Here is a 23,246-nt window from a genome sequence, read left to right on the forward strand (position 1 = left end):
TGGACTCTAGCCGGTGGAAATATTCCCAGTCTGACATTTAAGTTATACACGAGCAAGCAAGCAAGCTGGGCAGGATGAACAGCCAACGTGTACATTAACATGAGTTGGTGGCAAGCAGCTATATTGTCCCGTAAAATAGCACTTTTCTATGTGCAAGCAGCTAAGGTGAGGTCCGTCCCATTAAAACTGCAGCGCCCGTGCTACCGGTAAGCAAGGCGAGATGGGTGGAGGTACTTGCAGCCAATCCAGGGTGGGAGTTGTGGGTGTGGGGTCCCACATGTCCCTACTGTAGATGGTGAGTCAGGTGTTATTGGAGTGACGGTGAGCAGAGGGTCCATAGGTGAGTCCTCTGGCCAGGAGGTGTGTCAGGTGACCTGTGGCAGTAGCACTGGACGGGTGGGCGTGCGGTTGATGGGCATCAGCCACCACAGCGTCTCCCCCTGGGGCGTCGTCGTGTAGATCCTTGTGAACTCCGGGGGATCCACGGTTGGTGCTAGTCGATGTCTTGAAGAAAAAATATATTAGATCGCAGCCCGACAGCAGCAACAGAACTTCGTGAGCATGAAAGGGAAGTAATGTGAAAAGAACCCATCCTGGCGACATCTACAGGACTTTATGGGCCGGATAGAGTGGAAGTTTTGTCTGGCAACAGCACAGGGCTTATGTCCCGACCCAGCGGCAGGACAGAAGCGGGGACTTAGTGTCTGGCCCGGCAGCAGCATCAGGACTTATAGACGTTGAGGACTTTGGTCCGGCCTGGCAGCAGGATCAGGACTTCAGACAGTGATGGGAGGTCTGAGCTGGGTGCAGATGCTGCATTTGAGTGGCCGATCCGCCCTCCTGTTAGGCGGACTATTTTGTCATCGCCGCACAGTGACATCCTGCACATGTATTTTCTTCAAACCCTTTTATAGTTGCCATGATGTTACAATATTGTTCTATGAATAACAAAAATGGGGACGAAGCCTTTAAAATATAGATAGATAGGTTTGACTTAAACATGCTAATTACAGATATTAGGCTTATTCCTAATATATTTTCAGAAAGTTTCGTGTGATTATTTTGGTTACTTATTTATAACTTTATACAATACAAAATGTTATGGTTATTTGAAGGCACTATATTTATTAATTGGTTCATTTGAACTTTGTTTTTTATCCTAGGCAGCTGCATTAGTTGGATTTTAGCTTCACAACACGTTCTGTAATTTTCTGTTTGTAGAATTTCTCTTAGAATAAGAAAATAGGATTTTGCAATTTCTGATAAAGGATTCTCAACCTGCATTGGCTTCTCTTAAAAAAAAATTAGGTAGACAAGTCAGGCCAGCAACAAGTATTCAATGAGAGGTGGGGCTATAGTAAGGTCAGATCAGTCTTTTACTTCACATCAGATGTGTCTGAAATTACAAAGTGCTGAGAGACTGAAATATTGAATATCCATGTGGAAAAAGCCCTGTAGCTTCCTCTTCCTTTATTGCAGGCCTGATACAATCTTCCAAATTAATGATTACAAACATGGAACATTTCAATAACAACAGCATATGTGGATACGGAGAAAGTATAGATGCTCATTCATATTTTCCTATGAACAAGCAGACACATATGTATATTCAAGCAAACACAGACATACACATATAAACAGACATATATGTACATCTGTACATCTTCGTTCCCAGGTAGGGTTTACTCTGAAATGTTAGTGTTTTGATTATTTTGCTTGATTGTATGACTCTTGGAATTTATTGTAATCATTAAACAGTTATGTAAGGTTCCAATCCTTCAGAATTGGATATAGAACCCCATCATAGCTTAAATCTTGCAATTAATTTTTCCCCTTTTTTGGGGGCACTTTGCCATTTCCTCTCTTTTTTATTCAGTTTTGTTTTTAGGGGTACTATTTTTTACATTTCTTTATATGAAACAATCCTTACTTCGTACACTGGAGCACTCACAGCACTTCAGCATGACATTAATTTTACTTCCCTTGCTTTCAGGATAGTACCTCCTATTGAATATGGAACAATTAAAAAGTTATATGCTGTGTTTTGCTCAATGTTATTTTCCACAGCTGGAGAGGCCTGTCATTTACATGGACTAACTGGGAGGCAGGGAAGGAATGCCAGAAAATATTTGCCCTTACATTGTGCTTGTCTCCTTAAATAAGGGAAACTAATCGCATCCACTTCTGTAGATATATTCTTGCATGCAGTAGTTTAAGACTACTTCTATTCCAGTGAGTTTATCTGTAATAGACAATTTCTAGAAAATGTTACAAAGATAATGAAGACACTAGAAATACAGCTGTTCAGGACTAGCAAAGTAGTTTAAGTGGGCCCTCATGATGAAAGCAAAGGTGTCATGTTTTGTATATCTCAGGAAATAGTTGCATAGGATTGATGAAGCTTCAGGATGTGCAATGTGTATTCTCCCTCACCGTAGTAGTAGCAGCAGGAACTGGCTCTTTTTTGTGAGGCTGCAATAACATTGTGATAAGATGTTGCTACTGCTACTTCTTTTTCTGTTCAAAGAGTATCTTGTAGGGATTCATAACTTTGTCGACATTGTTGCAAAATTGGACAGAATGAAACATATCGTCGTCCCATTCCTGTGACCCCTCTTTAAATTCTTTAGCCAGGTTGCAGAGCTTGGCCAGCCATTCCAAAGTCGAGCCAGTTTGGTCGACAACTTCCGTTTCTTGCTGCGTTTCTTCTTCTTCTTCGCTGGCTGACTTCATCAAGTCTTCGAGGTCTGCGTCAGTTAGCGGCTGGGAGTGGCAGTCTAATAACTCATCGATGTCTCCCATGATCATGTCTGCAAAGCCGTCACCTCCAATGATCGCAGCCAACTGCAAAGCTTTCTGTACTGTGGAGTGTTGGATTTCGGCAGGTGTAAATCCCTTGTTGTCGTAAATAACCTCGGGCCACAACTTCTTCCAGCTCGCATTAATGGTGGCAGGCTTCATTTCTTGCAATGCCTTCTGGATATTTTGGAGGCACGTAGCAATTGTGTACTGCTGCCAGTATGCCTTCAAGTTAAAATTTTCATCTTCATCTTCTTGGGCGGCATCCACAGAAGCAACCAGGTTTGCCAGGACATTCCTCGTGTATAGGGCCTTGAACGCCCTGATAACCCCCTGGTCCATTGGCTGAATAAGTGACGTAGTGTTGGGCGGCAGGAACTCAATCTGAATGCCCTCATGCGACAGATCAGTAGCGTGGCCACCAGCGTTATCCATAAGGAGAAGGATTTCGAATGGCAAGCCCTTCTCTAATAGATACACCTTGACTTGCAGGATAAAACACTGGTGGAACCAGTCGAAGGTCAGCATCTTTGTTATCCATGTCTTTGGATTGTGCGTCTAATGTACGGGTAGCAGATATTTGTTTTTGTTATTTAAAGCCTTTGGGTTTTTAGACTTGTAAATAAGTCCTCGTTTTAACAAAAATCCTGCAGCATTGTCACACGTCATGAGGGTCACATGATCCTTGTACGCTTTAAAGCCAGAGGCTTTTGCTTCCTCTTTGAAGAGGAAAGTTTGCGATGGCATTATGGAAAAAGAAAAAAAAAAAAAAAAAAAAAGTTTCGTCCATATTCAATTTTTTTTGGGCTTATACCCTCCTTCAAAGATAATCTTGAAAGTTTCATTCACGTATGTTTCAGCGGCACTCGTGTCAGCAGCAGCCTCGCCATGCAGGGAAACTGTTTTTGGGCCGAAGCGTTTCTGAAACTTAGCAAACCACCCTTTGCTAGAAGAAAAAGGACGTTTTTTCAAGTTGTGAATCACTAGACGTCCCTGGTTGCGGATCTTCTACATCGTCTTCGTCTTCTTTGTGGTCGCCACTGTCGTCCTCAGGTTACTTAGCAGCGAAAGTCACGTACAGGCTCCTAGCCTTTGTTTGGATGATGTTCGTATCCAAGGCTATGTTCTTCTTTCGGCAGTCGGCTATCCATACGGCCAAAGCAGCTTCCATACGGATGATAGTTTTATCACGAGCCGTAACCACTCTCTTCGCCGACTTATTAAAAGTGATGGCAGACGTCTTCCTAATGTTAGCCTTGTCCTTCTTGATGTAGCGAACGGTGGATTCCTTTACGCTAAAATTGCGGGCTATGGCAGTGAAAGTTCTCCCTTCCTTCAACCTATCCAGAAGTTTCACCTTCTCAGCGATCGTCATCATTTTTCGTTTGCGTTTAGGCTTAGTACCAGCCTTGGAAGAAGCAGCACGCTTGGGAGCCATTGCAGTGGATGAAAATGCAAAGTTCAATGCAGAGAAAAAAAAATCACACAGTAAACCGCTCGGCGAGAGAGCTTGAAGTGAAATGGCTTCTAGAGAGAGACAAGGGAAGATGCTGCGGATCTGAGCATCGGTCCAAACACCAATCACAGGCCAGATTACAAAATAAAAAGCCGTGATTCGTCGTCTCTCTCCATTGCACCAATCACAGCCCATCTTACAACGCACTTCGTCACCGAGATGGTACGCTTTGCGTTTTCTCAACAACAGGATACACGGGTACTGTATGCACATTGCATTCTAGAGGGTTCTTTTATTTTTGTCATGTGAGTTACAAGTTCAAATACCACTGTATGTGTTTTTTGCTATTTTACGCTTGTTTTGTTGTTCCTAGACTAGGAAATAATATTTATTATTAATATTTTAATGGATTTAATGAAAAATTTTAGGTGTTCATATATCGCGATTATTCTAGAATTTTCCAGAAACTCCGCGATATATTTTCCATATATATATATATTTTAAAAATCCGCGAAGTCGTGAATCTGCGATAGTTGAACTGCAAAGTAGCGAGGGATCACTGTATATATATATATATATATTTGATATAAAATATTTAAATTATATGTCTGTTATGATAGAGTAATTGATTATATTTTTGTTTACAAGTAGTCTAGTAGCTTGGCACAATCGGGTCAGCATAGGTCACTGAACTTACAAATGTCTCAACTGTGTATCATGGCATTACTGTTGTGCAGTTGAAATGGCACTAAAACAATTTCAATTTTTTAAAATAACATGTTCATACTTGCTTCGCTATTATGGCTCAGCCAAATTCTAAATATTATCCGCACTACTTTGATTATCCAAAATATGACCAATCCATGTTGACTTGTGTTTATTACAAATTTTAGTTGAATTACAGTTTACTTACTAATTTAGGTTTGCTTGTGTGGTTTTCTTAGAGAAAAGTCACATCTATAGAATGAAAAACATTGAATGATAATAAGAAAAAATATGTGTCCGAGATTGTATAATCAATCGTGTTAAATCATCAATGAATCTAGGTAGAGAAATTCGCAGATCATATGAACGAAAAATCGTATATAGATATTTTGAGATATACATACATATGTACATAAATACATACATTTGTAATATGTATACTGTATATGCAGGCATATAAGTCGACATTTGAAGCCTAGTAATATGTCTCCTAAACCAGTGGTAGACTTGTACACCGATAAAATGTAAACTTTTGCCACTGAGTGGTAATTATTTTTTATGTGAGATGATGAAGATGAGGATGAGGAATTTTCAGTTTTAGAATTACCGCATATAAATTTTGGTAGCATGTTTTCATGATAAAGCAGTTTAATTATTAAATAATTTTAGTATCTTTAAAATAAATTTTCTAGCTATTTACTTTTCGCTAATTGTATTAATTTTTCTATGTATTTTTATTTTACAACAATTGAGTGTATATCTCTGTTTTACTTGTGCAAATGAAGAAGGGCAAGCACATCTTTGGTTAGTTTTTTGTTTGTACTTACCGGTAGGGGTTTATTGAAGTTCTTTCAGCAGTGTTGGCATTTGATATTACCATGGAGTATTACCACTATTTCTGTAACGACTTTTAAATCCCATTGTATTTCTGCTATATAACACAAGTTTATTTTTGTAGCCTAAGAGTGATACCAACAAAATAATATGGCTACTGAAAGACCCAATTCTAGCACATTAACTTTATATGGTAGATATTCGTTAAACTACTACATGTTTATAAGACAACCTTTATTGTCGGGGATCGTCTTATCCCGCGAATATAGGCCTAAACCTGCGCCGGATTCACTTAAATGCCAGCATGTACTTCAGTATATGCATATATATATATGTGTTCGTAAAGAGCTGGAGTCCAGGAGTCATGTTATCGGAAAAATTTCAAACACCGGACTCAGTAAATTTGTTACTCCGAGTCCAGTATCTGAAAATTTTCCGATATATATATATATATATATATTTATATATATATATATATATATATATATATTTGTATATATATATATGTATATATATATATTATATGTATATTCATATGTATATGTATATATATCTATATTATATATATGTATATATATATATTATATATATATATATATATACATATATTTATATATATGCATGTATATATATATAAATATATAATATATATTATATGTATATATATATACTTGTAATATATATGCATATATTTTATATATATACATATATATATATATATATATATATATATGTATATATATATCTGTTGAAACATTCTGACAGATTGACATAATTGGGAGTAGGAAACACAGAATTCTTAGTTCTTAGTCTGAGTTTATTCCTGACTAGTTTTGCTGGTATGTTTTCTCTTTTGAGAAAGCATGCCTGCCAAACTAGTCATGAACAAACTCAGACTAAGACTCCTGTATTACCTACTACCATTCTATATATATGAGTGGAAGGGTGGTGAGGTAAACACTAGGAACCGTTTGAGTTTTATTTCAAACGTTTGTCCTGAAAGGACTTCCTCAGAGTGTACACAAACAAATAATTGACAGCTTATATACCCACAGCTTATCCCGTTCCTCCCCCCGTTTGTCTTCGCTCCTCATGCACCCCCGTTCGGCATCACGAAGAACCAAGCTGGACGTTACTCTCGCCAACTTTACAAATCCATCATGGTAGTTGCTACATGGATGTAAATTGATATAGGCTGCCTCAATTACTTTTCTTCTCTAATTTGTTAGACCTTTATGCGGCACCTCTGTTTTTTCCCAATCTGGTAGGTGGCCAAAGTTGTCAAGGTGGACCACTAACGAATTTGATGTTCTGTGAGCTCTGATGTCGCTTTTGTGTTCATAGATACATTTCTTTATCCCTCTGCTGGTTTCTCCAAAATAACTAATGGGACAGCTTTTACATGGAATTTTGTAAATCAAGCTGTTCTCTACTGTATCTACTGGTACCAGGATAGGAGAGATTGTGAGGAGTAAGAGCAATAGTAAAGTCGATACAGTAGAGAACAGCTTGATTTACAAAATTCCATGTAAAAGCTGTCCCATTAGTTATTTTGGAGAAACCAGCAGAGGGATAAAGAAATGTACCTATGAACACAAAAGCGACATCAGAGCTCACAGAACATCAAATTTGATAGTGGTCCACCCTGACAACTTTGGCCACCTACCAGATTGGGAAAAAACAGAGGTGCTGCATAAAGGTCTAACAAAACAGAGAAGAAAAGTAATTTAGGCAGCCTATATCAATATACATCCATGTAGCAACCACCGTGATGGATTTGTAAAGTTGGCGAGAGTACCGGCCAGCTTGGTTCTTCATAATGCTGAACGGGGGTGCATGAGGAGCGAAGACAAACGGGGAGGAACGGGATAAGCTGTGGGTATGTAAGCTGTCAATTATTTGTTTGTGCACACTCTGAGGAAGTCCTTTCAGGACGAAACGTAAGAAATAAAACTCCAACGGTTCCTAGTGTTTACCTCACCACCCTTCCACTCATTCTGTCCTACGTACTTCAACACACACACATATATATATATATATAATTTTTTTTCTTTTTCTTTTTTTTTTAAAAATCGGCCTATGGAATAAATGTAGTTTTATATGTAGAATCATATGGTATTTTCAAAATTGAAAACTTTTAATTTTTGCTAGGTAATTTTTAACTTGAAATTCTACGAAAATTCAGTATTCCTAGCCAATACCACTAAATAGTTACTTTAGAGTAAAGTAAATGCATCAATTTGATTTTAAAGGCTGAAAATGGATCTATAATAGTGAAACGAATGATCGTGATACAACTGATGCATTTGATATTTCTTTAGAAAACAAAATCAACAAATACAATAACTGGTTTTACCACTACGATCCATTATTGCTGCACACCATAGAGAACATTTCTTTCTTGGTTCTGTTCCTACTCCTCACCTCCATGCTGACCACTTGAGATTGGATAGCCTTCCCTCCTCTCCTGGCTGTACACGTGACTGCTGCCTCGTTCACTTGGTGCACACAACGCTCTGTACTCTGGGTGTGTGAGGGCCAGGCAGGGACATAACATGGGGTTGTCCAGGAAAGATCTGACATGAACATTAGTGAGGCTGCAGGTGAGAGGAGGCTCAGTGCCAGCCTGAATGTTATCCAGATCTATGAGATCAGTGAGGGTCTTGGTATCTAATTGGTTTCAGGAATCTTCCTGGCCCTGAAGGAATCATTACCAACTGATTCGTCATGCCCAGATTCTCTCATAAGTCTCATATCCAAGATCTTTTTGACTGCCACTCTTCTCTCCTCCTCATCCTTACTGCAGAGCATTGTCTGCAGAACTGCCTCGGGATGAGCATACCAGGAAGATCTCCTCACAGTCTGCTCCACAATCTGAACAACCTTCCTTGGCTGACTCCTCAGGAGTTCAAACTGGGAGAGAACATGTCTTGGACTTTCAGAGAATGATGACTTGATCTTGGTGTTGATCCAGTTTAGCAAGTAGATACCCACGATAAACAGAACAATAAGCCTCAGGTTGTGAAGCTGGTTCCCCATCAGTATATGATGAGTGACCCAAATTCTGCAGAGCCTGAGAGCCATTGTGAGCCACCTAGAATGTGAGACTGGACCTATCTGCAGGTAAGCAAGTCTATCAGGCATGACCCTAGTCCTGATGGTCAGTACTCAGGTCGTTAATCACAGTCTGTGCAAGCTCAACGAGTGGAGGGCCAACTGTGATTCTTTCAAACCTCAGATTTATTCCTAACTCATTGGAAGAGTCCAGCATCTTGTCAAGAGGACCAGACCATCTGTTGTCTGAAAGAGTCTTGCCATCCAGCTCCTGGATCAGATGTCTGAGTGGCAACTCGTTGGTGTGGAGGTCACAAACAATCCAGACCAGCTTCCTCTTCTGCTCCATCCATTGCATGCCCCCATTGCCACCCTGTGTTTGTGTTAGTGCTGTCCCCTCCAATGGCTTTTAGGGTCTGGTCTATGTTCCTCTCTTTGAAGCAGTTCACAATGTTATCTGCCACTATCTCAGCTGTTTTTTATGTCATCTTTTTCTGGAGTAAAATGCCACAAATATTTCCCTCCTGGCTTATTGCAGCAGGTGTAGTGTTCCTCCTTCACCAGAGCTGGGAACAACTTGACAAAATCTCCAACTTTTATGAACATTTTAGTGTCATCCCGTCTCCCATCAAAAAACAACTGATTCCATTTTATCTCATCTTCTTATCAAACTCCTCTTCTAGATTACTGACAAGTTTTTCCTGAGCTCTCCTTACTTTGTTATGATCTATCACCAGGTGAATGTCATCAGGTATTATCAAACCACCGTCAATCCAGGCAGCTGTTACTATCTCTGCAGTTTCTCTGAGACCAGTGTGGTGTCATATGCTGGCCAGAGCTATGTTCGAGATATCTTTCCTCTTTCGAATGTTATGCCTGGGGCGTTTGGAATAATTATTTTTTGGGCTAGGGACAAAGTCATCGTTCTCCTGGGGAGGTTATTAAACTCTGTATCAGCTTGACTCCAATCATTGGTCATCTTTCTCTCAGCCTGGGCCTTCTCAAGCCTCTTTTCCTCGGCAAGTCTTCTCCTCTTCTATTTTTCTGTTGCAGCCTTCTGTCTCTTGGACTCCGGAATATCCTGGCAAGAAATTATGAGAGCTCCTGTACTGCTAGTTTTCTCTCTCTGAGCTTTGAACAATACCAGTTCGATCACAGGAATCTTCAGTTCACGCTTGCAAATACAGGTAAACGTCGACTTACGATGGCATTAGGTTTCGATAAGAGCCATCGTAAGACGATCTCATCGTAAGTCGATCCCCACTCTGTTCCGTGGTCACTGTACCTAGCCTACCTGTATATTAACCACCAGAGATACTGAATATAGCCTATTAAACATGTACAGTAGTTTATTTAATTATTTTTATCCTTTTTACCATATTCAAACACTATAATATGTATTTTCAGTACGGACTTAAATCTCGCGGGCAGCAGCCAATGCCAGCCGTACGACGTGACGTAATAATACTCGCATCATAAAATATAGTCACCGCTTATATTGATCGTTCTCTCTTTCACCCGCGAATTTTGAAAACCACAGAGAATGAATCATTTGAGAGAATGTAAAAACACAGGGGCGACTACAATAAATATAATCAAGACGCCTACGTGTGCGGCACCGTATGGAAGGGGTTAAATTATCATATCGTCGTCGTCGTCATCGTAAAGTCGAACAATCGTAAGTCGCGGCCATCGTAAGTCGACGTTTACCTGTACATGATATGTGGGTCTCGGATTCACAGTCATGATCACATCCAAACTCAGGACAGAGATCTATTGGTCACTTGCAAGTAATGATGTCAAATAACTGGTGAAGTTGCTTGACAAAGCTGTCCTTAAGTGCAAGCTTTCCTCATCCAAGAGATATATCACTTGCTTTTTCCCAACTGGCTAGCAGTCTCTCACTAATCTTCTTTTGACTTGTTATGACTGGAGGCTTGAACTGAGCTGTCCTCAAGTGCAAGCTTTCCTCTTCCAAGAGACCTATCACTTGCTTTTTCCCAACTGGCTAGCAGTCTCTCACTAACCTTCTTTTGACTTGTTATGACTGGAGGCTTGAACTGAGTGTTAGCCAGAGTGTACTGTGCCAAGACAGTTTTGGTCATATCACTGGCAATATCTTTATTTGTGTAAGTTCTTTGGTTCTTTTCGCTGGTTTGCCACATTAAAACACCGTATCTCAAAACGTCTCTCAGTGTAGGCAACTCCGATTTCAAGAGCTCTATCACAGTCCCAAGATAGTGACTGAGATGGCTGGATTTCTGGTTCTTTATCCTGACAGCAGCAGTCATTGTGATTATCATCAACTTATGAATGCTTCATAATCCGAAACAGAAAGAAAAATTGTTAGTTGCTTGTTAGAGAAAGAAGTTAGAAGGCAATGTTCATTGTTTAATTGTAATGCAGCTGTACGTTAGATTTTTTAAATTCACGCTAAAAGTTACCTAACAAAAGGTTAAAGAATATTGAAACCAAAATAGTTTTCTGTTTATTTACACTAAAATCTACCAAAAAAAGTGATGGGCCATTTGTTTTAGCCGACTTCCCCTCCTATGACACCCTAAATACACAAACTATCTATAATGAGAATTTAAAAAAGAGGTAACTCACAAAATATAGGCAATGTCTGAAAGAACTGAAGAAAACTTAGGTGAGGAAATTTTGCAGAAGATTAAGAAATTGAATAAAAACAGAGAAAACGATGATATAACTTTTAAAGAAATAATAAAATAACAGATGCAGGAAAATGCAAAGGACACAATTATTCAAGTAATCAAAGAAAAAGCAAATTGGGTCAGAGATACAGTGGATAGAAAAAAAGTGTATTGTAGTATATGAACCAAAGGAAAAACATGGTATGGTTAAGTACTTGAGAGAAAAAGCAGAAAAAGAAATGGCAAAAACAATTTTAAAAGAACAAGATGACGACTAAGAAATAGAAAAATAAATAAATGAAGTATATAGAACTGGACAATATTCTAAAGAAAGAGATCGACCCCTAAAGATAAAACGAAGATCACAAATAGTAGCAGAAGCCATACTGGCAAAATCAGGTAAGTTAGCAAAGAGTGAACATCACAACAATATATGGATAAAAATAGGAATGAATGTTGAGGAAAGAGGAAGAGAGAAGACACTAAGAGATGAAGCTGGAAAAAAAAAAAGCAGCGAAAAGAACGGAGACCGAAAGCAAGGAGTTCTATTGGAGAGTCTTAGACATGAGGCTGAGGAAATGGTATACCAAAGTAAGCGAAACGGAAGGAACAGAAAACGAAATGGAGAAGAAAAAGAAAATTGAAAGTGGCCTATACTAATATTGGTGAATTAATCTCAGGATTGAGTGAACTAAATTATTACCAGTCAGAAGAAAAGCAAGGCATAATGGGAATTGTGGAGACAAAATTAAAGGGTCCACTACCACCAAAGTGTTGAACATGGGTTATAATTATTGGATTAAAAATAGAAACAAGAAACAAGGCTGAGGAATCATGTTTTTGACCAAGAAAAACTTAGATGTGACAAAGGTTACAGAGAGTAAAAACAGTGTGGAAATGATCATGATAAAAGTTGAAAACAGCGACATGAAAAGTAGAAAGTTAGTGGTAATTTGTGGCCCCCCCCCACCAAAATGGGCTCTTGGAAATATGGGGAGCATTCAAAAATGTTAGAAGATACAAGGCATTCATTCAACGAGATTCTGAAGGATGGAGGTATCCTGGTACTTACGGGAGATTTTAACTGCAAGGAAATCTGTTGGGAAGAGATGACAGTGAAAAGCGGAAAAGATCTGTGGGGAAATGTATTACTTGACATGACAATAGAACATATAATGACACAAAGGGTAAAAGAAAATACCAGATATAGAAGTAATGAAGAATCGTCGAGACTAGATTTAATATTTACAATAGAACCAGAAATTGTGGATAAAATTGAATACATGATACTATTTGGAAAGAGTGACCACATACTAGTAGAGGTTGAACTAAAAGAGGAAATATATATATAGAGAAATGAGAAATACAGAAAAGGAAGACTGATGTAAAACAAAATGGACTTTGGGAAACTCAAGATATTCTTTCAAAATGCAAACTGGGATTTTTTTTTCAAAGAAGAGACACAAGTGTAAGAGAAATTTATTATTTCGATGGAAATTTATAATGAAGGAGTGAATAAATACGTACCAAGATAGTAACAGGATAAGGTGTACATTAAGTGCCAGTTCAACAGAAGATACAGTGAGGCAAAAGATAGGAGATATAAAGCCTGGAAAAGATGGAAAAAATACAAGAAACCTGGAAAGTGGTAAATATATATCAACCATAGAAATGAATATGTAAAAGTGTGCAGAGAGGAAAAAAGAAACTACGAAAAAGACATCATAGAAAAATGTAAAGAGCAACCCACACTGTTCCATAGATATGCGAATGGTTAAACTTAAAAATAAACAGGAAGTGGTGAAACTACGCCACGGAAATGTAGAATAAACAGAAGATTTAGAAATGACTGAAGTCATGAACAACCACCACAAGTCGGTTTTCACTGAGAAAAGGTACAGCATTGGGACGAAGGAATTGAAGTGCGATCACCTCCCCCCTATCAGGGAAATAACAATAACACAAAAAGAAATAATGGATTAACTAACGAACCTTGAAGTCAGGAAATCACACGGTCCAGACGGAATTGCAAAATGGATACTAAAAGAATGTACAGAAGAATTAATGGACAAAATATATAACATAATAAGTTGCTCAAAGAAGGAAAAATACAAAAGGACTGAAAAATGCCAATATTGTACCAATATATAAAGGAGGAGACAAAAGAAGATCCAACAAATTACAGACCGGTCTCCCATACAACTGTAGCCAAAATTTGTGAAAAAAGGATTAAGAATAGATGGATAAAACACCTGGAAGAAAACAATATAATAAACTCGAGATAATTTGGTTTCAGACAGGGAGGATCATGTGCCACAAACTTAATCTGTTTCTACTTAAGACTAATATTAATAGATATGATATAAGAAAGGAATGGATGTGCTGATTGTGCTTTCCTAGATTTACACAGAGCTTCACAAAAAATATTAAAAAAAAAAAGCTGGAAAACTTAGGAGGGATACAAAGTAAATTACTAAACTGGATTGGGAATTTTTTACATGGCAGAAAAATAAGAGTAGTGCTCAGAGAAAAGGATTCATCTTGGGAGGAGGTGATTGGTGGAGTTCACAGGGATAGATATTCGCTCCAATAATGTTCGCTAATTATGTGAATGACATGGATGAAGATGTGGATTGTTACATGAGCTTCTTTGCAGATGATGCTAAATTGTCGAGGAAAGTGAATACTGAAACGGATTGTGAATCACTACAGAGAGACCTATACAGGGTTTGGAAATGGAGCCAAAAGTGGGAAGTAGACTTCAACATAAAGAAATGTAGCATAATGGAGTTTGGAAAAAAAAAAAGAATATCATGACAATACAAAATTGGAACAAAGGAAGTAAAAAAAGTGGGATCTAAAAAAGACCTGGGAGTAGTTACCTCAAATGATATGTCCTCTGATAAACAGATAACAAAATTGTCGGAGAATCCTACGAGTTGCTAAGATCAATAGAGGTGGCTTTTACCTACTTAGACAACGAAATGGTTAAAAAATACTAGTCACACTAATAAGGCGTAGATTAGAGTATGCTGCGACACTATGGTCACCCAGTACCAAGAAGAATATAAAGAAAATTGAACTATCGTTAATCCAGCGAGCAGCCACAAAAATGGCCACAACACTTTCAAACCTGCCATATGAGGAGAGACTGGCTAAGTTGAAATTACTGACTTTGGAACAAAGAAGAGAAAGAGGTGACCTGGTGACCATTTACAGAATCATGAAAGGCACAGTAGTCCTTGATAGAGAGAACTTACTAAATTGGGATAAAAGAAATACAAGGGAAAATGATAAGAAACTCAAAAAAGACAGTTATAGAAGAGGCCTAAAAAAAGTTTTCCATACAGTGTGGTGGATATCTGGAACAAACTGGATAAAACAATAGTGAGTGCAAAAACTATATACGAATTTAAAAGCAAACTAGACACTGCGAGATACAAAGACGGGACACCACGAGCATAGCTCCCCTTCCCGTGAGATACGACTAAGTAAATACACACACACACAATATATATATATATATTGCATTTCCCCCATGTAAAGGAGGTGGCCAAGTAAAAAATTCACATGAACAAATGTAACCTTCAGTGATAACAATTATGAAATTAAGAGTTGTTAGTGTAGTTATTTTTTTATTTTTATTTTCTGTTAGATATCAGTTTCATTTTTATTTCCATGTAGCCAGTCTTTGCTCTTATTTTCTCCTGCTAGATATATGTTATTTTGACTTTTTGTAAGCACTAATCTGTTTTTCTTGATTATCTGACTAATGTTTTATATCTGAGTAATAGTAATACTGATGACCCACTTTCGGAGAAGAATAAGCGAAAGTATAAAGATCTGTATATTTTGATCACTAACTGTAATCCTCTTCAGCAGATGTGAATTAATTCACATCTGCTGAAGAGGATCACAGATAGTGATCAAAATATACAGATCTTTATACTTTCGCTTATTCTTCTCTGAAAGTGGGTCATCAGTATTATTTTACAAATGTGCTCCGACATAACTTTATTCTGAGTAATAGTCTTCCGTCGGATATTGTTTAATCATCTTGTGCATTATAACGCTTCCAGAACATGAATGAGCCTGCTTATGCTTTTACCAAGCAGGTTTACTTCCTTTTTAATGTTTACGCCCTTCAGAGAGGAGAGACCCCCTCTGCCAATTTCATACATCCTGAGGAGGTGAGAGGTCTGCAATCCTTGGAGCGAACAAAAGTGGAGCACAACCTCAAACCAATTCCACAGTAGTTACCTCCCATGGATTAAGAATAAGATGTGGAGTGGTGGTTAAGAATGGGTGCATTTGTCGTTAACATATTATTTACGGGTCATGGCTGAATACACTTACCTAGGTATGTTTTGGTTTTAATGTATTCACAATATAAGTGTTTTCTTTGTTATCTTTTAGAGTTGTTTTGCTTGTAGCTAAGGGTAATAGGAATGAGGAATGTTACATTGGTGGCATTGATGTAATAACAAATGGTCTTGCTTCTTGGCTTTGGGCTTGGATAAGACAGCATCTGTCATCAGAACATTGTTATTTTTCATTGTAGTCAAAACTTCCAACTAATGTAATGGTGATGGCTTTGATTGTTTATACTGTTTCATTATCAGCTTTTTAAAGATTCTTTCATCTTATGAATTTTTAGTGAATTAATCTCATTCTAGTTTACAGAGGCAAGTGAAGGCTTTTTAATTACATAAGCAAGGAAAACTGATGATAAAGGTGTGTACTTGGGCCCTACCTGTTGAAGGAGTTTGGGGCTTTGTGGAGATGAGAGTGAGCGTTTTTTACATGCCGTTTGGTTCAGTGCTCCACACACTTTTTTCTTGCAGTAAGATTTTCCCTCAACCGTGTCTCAATGACCCCAGGCCTACAACAAATAGGGGCAAAGTGAGGCTTTGCACCCCTGTGAGTTCAGACTTTTGGAATTTGGACCTTCTGTGATATAAACAAAATCTCCTTTGACCTTGTTTTTGCCCCTTCTGTAATTGGATCCCAGTTGTGGGCATGGGTGAACCAAAGAACGTATTAAAGTGGCAGTTGCCGACAAGTCTATCGAAATAAATAAACACCATCTGTGGACGGAGCCTTTATTAGTACAAAGGCTCCGTCCCCACATGGTGTTTACTTCGATGATCCAAAGAACAGTGTTGATTAGTTTGGAGAACACACGTCATGTGAACTTGAATGAACTAGACCAAATTCACACCTATAAAAAACATGAAAAATATATAGGCTTAGATTTAGTATTTCTCAGTTGGGACTCTGGACCGGGCTTAAGATTTATATTAGCTTCAGCTACATTTCTTACATGTTTTCATACAAGGTGAGTTGAAAGCCAGACTGCTTTCCTCCTATTTTCAATCAATGGCATGAAACAGTCTTACACATGTAAAATATAAAAGTCAAAAAATTCTTCTCATGGAGGTCTGTAGGAAGGTCCAAGTAAATTGTCAGTCACTATGGGGTTACGGGCTTTCAGTTAATGAAACTTAGGGCAACAGTTGTCATGAGGGACCAAAAGAGTACACAATGGAGTCTCACAAAGGACAACACTATTACAATACTGCACTAAAATAGTTACAGATGATGCAAAGTTTACAAGAAGAATCAAAGACAAAGAAGACTGCAAGTTATATAAGAAAAATCTGAATAGAATATATAACTGGAGTCAATTGTAGAAAATAAACCTCAGTACCAAAAATATGAAGATACAGAAATGTCAAAAAGTATGAAGAATAAGAAATTTATTTTCCTGATTCTTATTGGCAGGAGGACCACAGCCATTGCTTGAGCCCCATAAATCACTTGGGATATTTTGTTCTGCTGTCTGGAAAGAGTGACTGTTGGACAGTTTATTGTAGGCTTTTTGTGTCTATTGTATGGTGGTTGCATCTTGGAAAATTAGTAACTATATCCAAACTGATGTTCTATCAGTATTGTTTCTATTTTTAGCACCCGACCTAGTTACGGACCAAAAAGTCTCCTGCTGGGATGCTCTTCCTTTGTAAATCTTTGTACATTTGAGTAGAATATGGCTAATGTTTTTTTGTTGCATTTGGTAGGGCACGTTTTTGTGATTAAATGTGAAGGGTGGCTTTGTTTGAAGGATCTTGTGTTGAACTGTGTGTCTATCATTCTCATGTGCTGTGTGCGAAAGATTCTGATGTCTGAGTGCAGATATTCTGTTTGTGTGTTTTAGTGCAGTCAGTTATTGTTCTGAAGTAAGGCCTTTCAGTGACCTTTCACATTCATACATACATACATACATACATATACCAAGGCTTTTTTCCCCCTTCCAAGGGAGGTAGCCAAAAAGGGAAAGGCATAAAAACACTCCCACCCATTTCATCCCTAAATACACTCCACACCCCTCCCACCCTCCCTCTCATCTGAGCACCTCCTGGATGACGGGTCATCCCAGCACCCTGTCCACCGCCCTGGGTCAGAAGCAGTGTCGCAAGACACAGCACATCCACAGCAAGGCCGCTTCATTTAATCGGCGACCCCCCCTCTCCGTCCCCCCTTGCATATAAGGAGAGGACGGGGAGAAATCCCTTCGGGCTGCGTCAAAATTTACTCACACATACTACCTCACCCCCCACCCCCCCGCCCATTCCTCCTCATGCAATCACAACATCATCCATATACAACCATTCTCCACTCACCTCTGTCTTCCGTCCTCTCCCTTCCTTCCTCAACAGACATTCCCCTCTTCCCCAAAGCCCCCTTCACCCCATCCATCCATCTCATCCTAGGACGTCCCCTCATGTTCACTCCCTCCACATCTGCCTTCCATACCTCTTTTACTAGTCTTTCTTCACTCATTCTTTCCATGTGTCCAATCCATCCTAATATTCTTTCATCAACCCTATCTCCCAAATCCTTTTTCACCCCTGTTCTCCTCCTCACCTCCTCATTTCTCACTCTATCCAGCCTAGTAACCCCCACCATACTTCTCAGACACCTCACACATTCATACATATTTGATATACACTTTTACTGAATTAGATCTGAAGTATTTCTAAAGCCATCTTGTACCCTTTTTTGGTTTCATCACATTGCAGAACATCTATGTACTAAAAAAATAATTTGTTGTCGAAATGGTCGGAACAGTAAAATTTTCTAAGGATAAATGGAGCCCCTGATTGGCTAAGAGAGTGGTGACGTCACGGAAACGGAGACGACTGATTAGCCAAGAGCGGTGACGTCACGGCAAGGAGACGGCTGATTGGCTGAGAGCAAGACTTCCACAAGCCCCCGGGGAAGCCTCTGGAAACACCCAGGGGAGCCCTTTGGGAGCCCTTGGATAGTCACTAGGGAGTCTCTGAGAATCCCTGAGAATCCTGAGGAGCCTATTAAGAATCCCCTGGAACTTTAAGGGGAGCACTTGCGGAGCCCTGGTGTGCACTCTGGAAACTCCTGGGGAGCCCTTGTGGAACCCCTTGAAAGTCCTCAGGGGAACTCCTGGTACCAATAAAAGAATTCCTGTATTCGGACCAGAAACTGGAAATCCCTCAAGGAGGCACGTCCCCTCCTGCCCGGTTGTGTGATTCGTCCCGGTGTGTCTCTGCAAGGGTTGTCAAACACCATGGCCGGTACCATGCAAGACAAATGCAGGCAATGCCATTTTTGGAGTTGGATAACAAAGCAGAATATTCACTAAGTGATGTGAGGAAGAATAAGAGTTTGAAACAGGAGTTAGTTAACATTCACAGAAGTGAATTCCCTGAGAAGTACATGTCCTCTTTGTCGCCTTGCAGCAAGAAGAAAACTAAAAAGGCGTCAGAAATTAAGAAGAGTATTTTGTTGTTCTTTAGAAAAATTAAGTGCCTAGAGGAGTTTAAGAATAATCCAGCTCAACAGTTGAGTCTTGAGGATCTTACAGATTACGATGGAGATACAGACCCTGAAGAAGAGAACCGATTTGTGTCTCACCACTGGGCTCGATAAGATTGTTTATATCCAGAAGTGGGTGGTTTAGCGCTAATGAGGATGTCAGATCCTATTATTTTGAAATGAAATGCAAGCAGCCTGTAGGGTTGGGCGCCGAAGGCGCCTGCGAGCGAAGGGAGCAAAGCCCAAAGTTCCGAGCCCCCAAAAGGCGGGGTTGGGCGTAGCCCGTTGGTCGCACAGTACAATTTTGTAAGAGTCTTGTCTGTTTTGCCCTGTCATTGACTAGTCTCCTTTACATATTCACCAAACATCCTTGCAAACTGTCAGCACTGCTGTGGATCACCATCAAAATTACTGAACTGTGCTTGGGCAGTTGTGGACTGCAATGGACTGCAATTAAGATGTTTGTTACTGGCCTGTATTGCTTGTTTTTCGGATGTATGAAAGATATGTCTTATGTGACTTAACATCACCCTAGTGTGCAGCTGTGCATTCTACTTGATGTGTGTTAACAGGTGAAGCATGCCTTATTTTGATTGAAGTACAAATGTATCAGTAGCTGGAGTCAATGGCATTGGAACTTGAGTCGTACCTCGTCTCTCAGGTGAATGGTCCACATCTGATCATAGCCTTACGTGTGTCTGCAAGATCCTAGGCTCAGCTGAGGTATATTCTTTACCAAACTGCTGATATATCTCTGCACTTGTCACAGATATGTCAGTACACAATTGGACTTTTTCGGTCTCCAGTTCAATCTGCCTCATCTCATCCTGGGTCTTAACTTTAGTTTCAGTGTGCAATTCTTTTGGCAGCTGCATATGGATAACTTTGCTTATATGTTTGTCAGGTGACAAGGTATCTGTGACCAACGCTGTCAGACCCTTCTCATCTTTTGTTTTTGTAAATAATTCATTTTCCTTTGAGTAATTCACTGAATGTGTTTTTGAACTTTTACTCATTTCCATGACTTTGCATTTTTACCATTAAATTTAGTCTTCTACACTTGACTCCATACATATATATTATCTATGTAAGAATTTGCAGTTCCTCATCTTTTATTCTTCTTGCGATCTTTGCACTTTTGCTAAAATGATTATATACCTTACATGTGGGGTAGTAGGTATGGAGTGTTGCATGCTATGTTATCATTGGTGTGTGTAGTTTTGACTTTATTGTGATACAGTAAACCTTCGGTGAATCGTACCTTATAGATGGAATCATTGATAAAAAGCACTCAGAGATGTTGAGGCAAGGGAAAGATCGTCGGGCCAGGTGGAGGCGTGTGGAGAGCATTTACTTTGGTCTTGCCGTGCTAGAAAGTGCTTTTACTTTGAATTTTGCCTTTACTAGGTATGGTTCAAAGCACAAAAATATGTGACAAAGTCACCTCTAGCCATAAAGGAACAAAGGTAAGGACCTTACCCTTGTCCAAAATTCTAAGAATTTTGGACTTAATAGAGAATGATGAGGAACCTCACCGTGAGTTTCATAACTTGGAATATGTTATTTCAAAACTAGTAGATTTTTTTTCTTCTAATTTTCAATTACGTCAAAGAATCAGTAATATAAAAACATAGGGAGGTGAATGACTGATTGGTAAGCTTTCGTGTATTTTTTTCTATTTCACATGATGGTCTGTATGGGGGAGGGGGATATTTTTCATTTGTTGTGGAAGTATTAGTGTCATGTGTTAAAGAGTTTTCTATTTTTATTTTGTGGGGTTGTTTATAATCTGTTGTCCACTACTACTTCTGACCCAGGGCAGTGGGCGAGATGCAGGGATGACCTGTCATCTAGGAGGAGCCAAGAAAAGAGGGAGGGAGGGAGGGGGGTGATTGGGAGTGGAGTATGTGGGGAGGGAATGGGTGGGAATGGATGTTATGCCTTTGGAGGGTTGTGGGTGATGTGGAGGAGTATGCTTGGTATCCAGCGTTGAGTTTGCTCTGTATGAGAGTCTGAGCAACAATTTATCTGTCCTCCTCTTGTGTAGGATGACAGTCTTAGGGGGTCGCAGGTTTGGAGGAAGGATGCACTTAGACATTTAAGGTGAGCATGTTGTCAAGAATTAGGCCCAGAAATCAGAGAGTGGAGTGGTCTACTTGTATTGACGGGATATCTTCGCAGCAGCATCGTTTACAGAGGTGCACAGTGACCAATTTTGAGGTGGAGAAATGTAATTTATTGTCTTCGGCCCATTAGTTTACTTGGGATACTGTTCTTTGAAGAAGGCGGTTGGTACGAGCAGGGAAGGTTCCGACACAGAACAAGGGTAGAACATCAGCATATAGGCTAGCGATTATATCATCAATTGCTATAATGAAAAAAAGAACACTGAAAATGCTTCCTTGGGTACTCCTTGTTAGATATGTGGCAAAGATAGGGTTGTTCCCATACTTGTTCAGAAGGTTCTGTGGGTTAGGGATTACAATATGAATGTGGGTGAAGACCCGGAATCATAGGAGGAAAAGTTTGTAGGATCCATCGTTTCTAAACTACGTTATATTCTTTTTCCAAATAAGAAATGCGGCACAGATGTTTTTGTTGGCGAATGCGGAGTGTATTGTCATTTCTGTTTGCACTAAAACATCTTTAGTGCTCCAGCCAGCCCAGAAGCCTGTCTGAAATGATGGTATGAACAAATGTCGTCCTAGTTTCCATGAAAGTCGCAATAAGATTTTTTAAAAGGTTGAAGAGGCAGTTTGTGAGGGCTGTTGGGCAGTAGATGTTTTGTGACATATTTTTCTTTTTCTAGTTTTGGGAAAGGGGTGGTGATAATGACGGCTTATCTCCAGTTGGGATGTTTATTTTTGCTTGTTCATTTGAAGTAATTTAGTGAGAATGATGTGGTTGGATGTACGTGTAGTAGCATGTCATAGTGTATATTGTTTGGACCAGGACCAGTTGCCTAAGAGGGGGTTCACACGGTCTTAACGGTTCGTCGAACGCGGTTCGACAGACACGTGTTTAAAGTGATGTGTGAACGGGGTATTTGGGGATTAACCAACGTGTTCGACAACCAAACACCCCGTTCACACATCACTTTAAACACGTGTCTGTCGAACCGCGTTCGATGAACCGTCAGACCGTGTTAAACCCCCTCTTACAGCTGAAAAGGAAGGTGCGGCATCCCATTTCTATGAATAGTTGGTTATAGTCTTGGAAGGAGTATGGTGTAAAGTCTGGTAGCAGTTGTGACTCAAGAGCAATCTTTTGCGTGGCTATATGTGGGGTCGGGGTTGCATTCGTTGAGTCAAGTACTTGTGCTTATTGATAATGTCGACGTCAGTGACTGTTTCTCTTTGTAGGGAGGGTGAGCAATTGCTCTGGTGTTATCATTGTTGATTATTTTCGATTTTGGGGGAAGGTGCATTTCTCTCCATTTACAGGAAAATATGACGGGGCAGGGTGGTGATGCAACAGAGGGGGTTTGATTTTGGGAGGACTGTTGCTTCCTCCCTGTTCTTGTTGTCTGGACATTATTGTGCATGTTGTTGTTTTAGGGTAGGAGCTTAGGTGAAGTGGAGGTTGAGATTGACACCTTGGATGCTGATCTCCCAGCAGAGAAGCTTGTCTCACAATGACTGTAGTCTGATGAAATACCTAGAGGAACGGCACTCCAGAACTCAATGCTGATGGTATTGATAAAGACATGTGGCACCCCCTCCCCTCCCAGTAGGGTGACAGTTACGACATTTGGCTTCCCCCTATTGGGAGATGGGGTGTCACCACATTTATCTGGCACCAGAAAGGAGTAAAGCAGATGAATGAAATAGAAATAAAAAGGGAGAGGATCCCTCTTTCCTACTATGCATTGTGGGAACTGGCATATTTATTGA

General features: G+C 39.6%; 1 protein-coding gene across 1 annotated transcript in view; it reads left to right on the plus strand.

The window, feature by feature from the left end:
- The window catches only part of LOC143019110 (uncharacterized), a 91,579-nt gene that overhangs the window by 66,587 nt on the left and 1,746 nt on the right, over nt 1-23,246 (plus strand). The window lies entirely within an intron of this gene.

This window comes from Oratosquilla oratoria, chromosome 36 (assembly GCF_046742065.1).
Source record: "Oratosquilla oratoria isolate Oo_2021 chromosome 36, ASM4674206v1, whole genome shotgun sequence".
NCBI lineage: Eukaryota > Metazoa > Arthropoda > Malacostraca > Stomatopoda > Squillidae > Oratosquilla > Oratosquilla oratoria.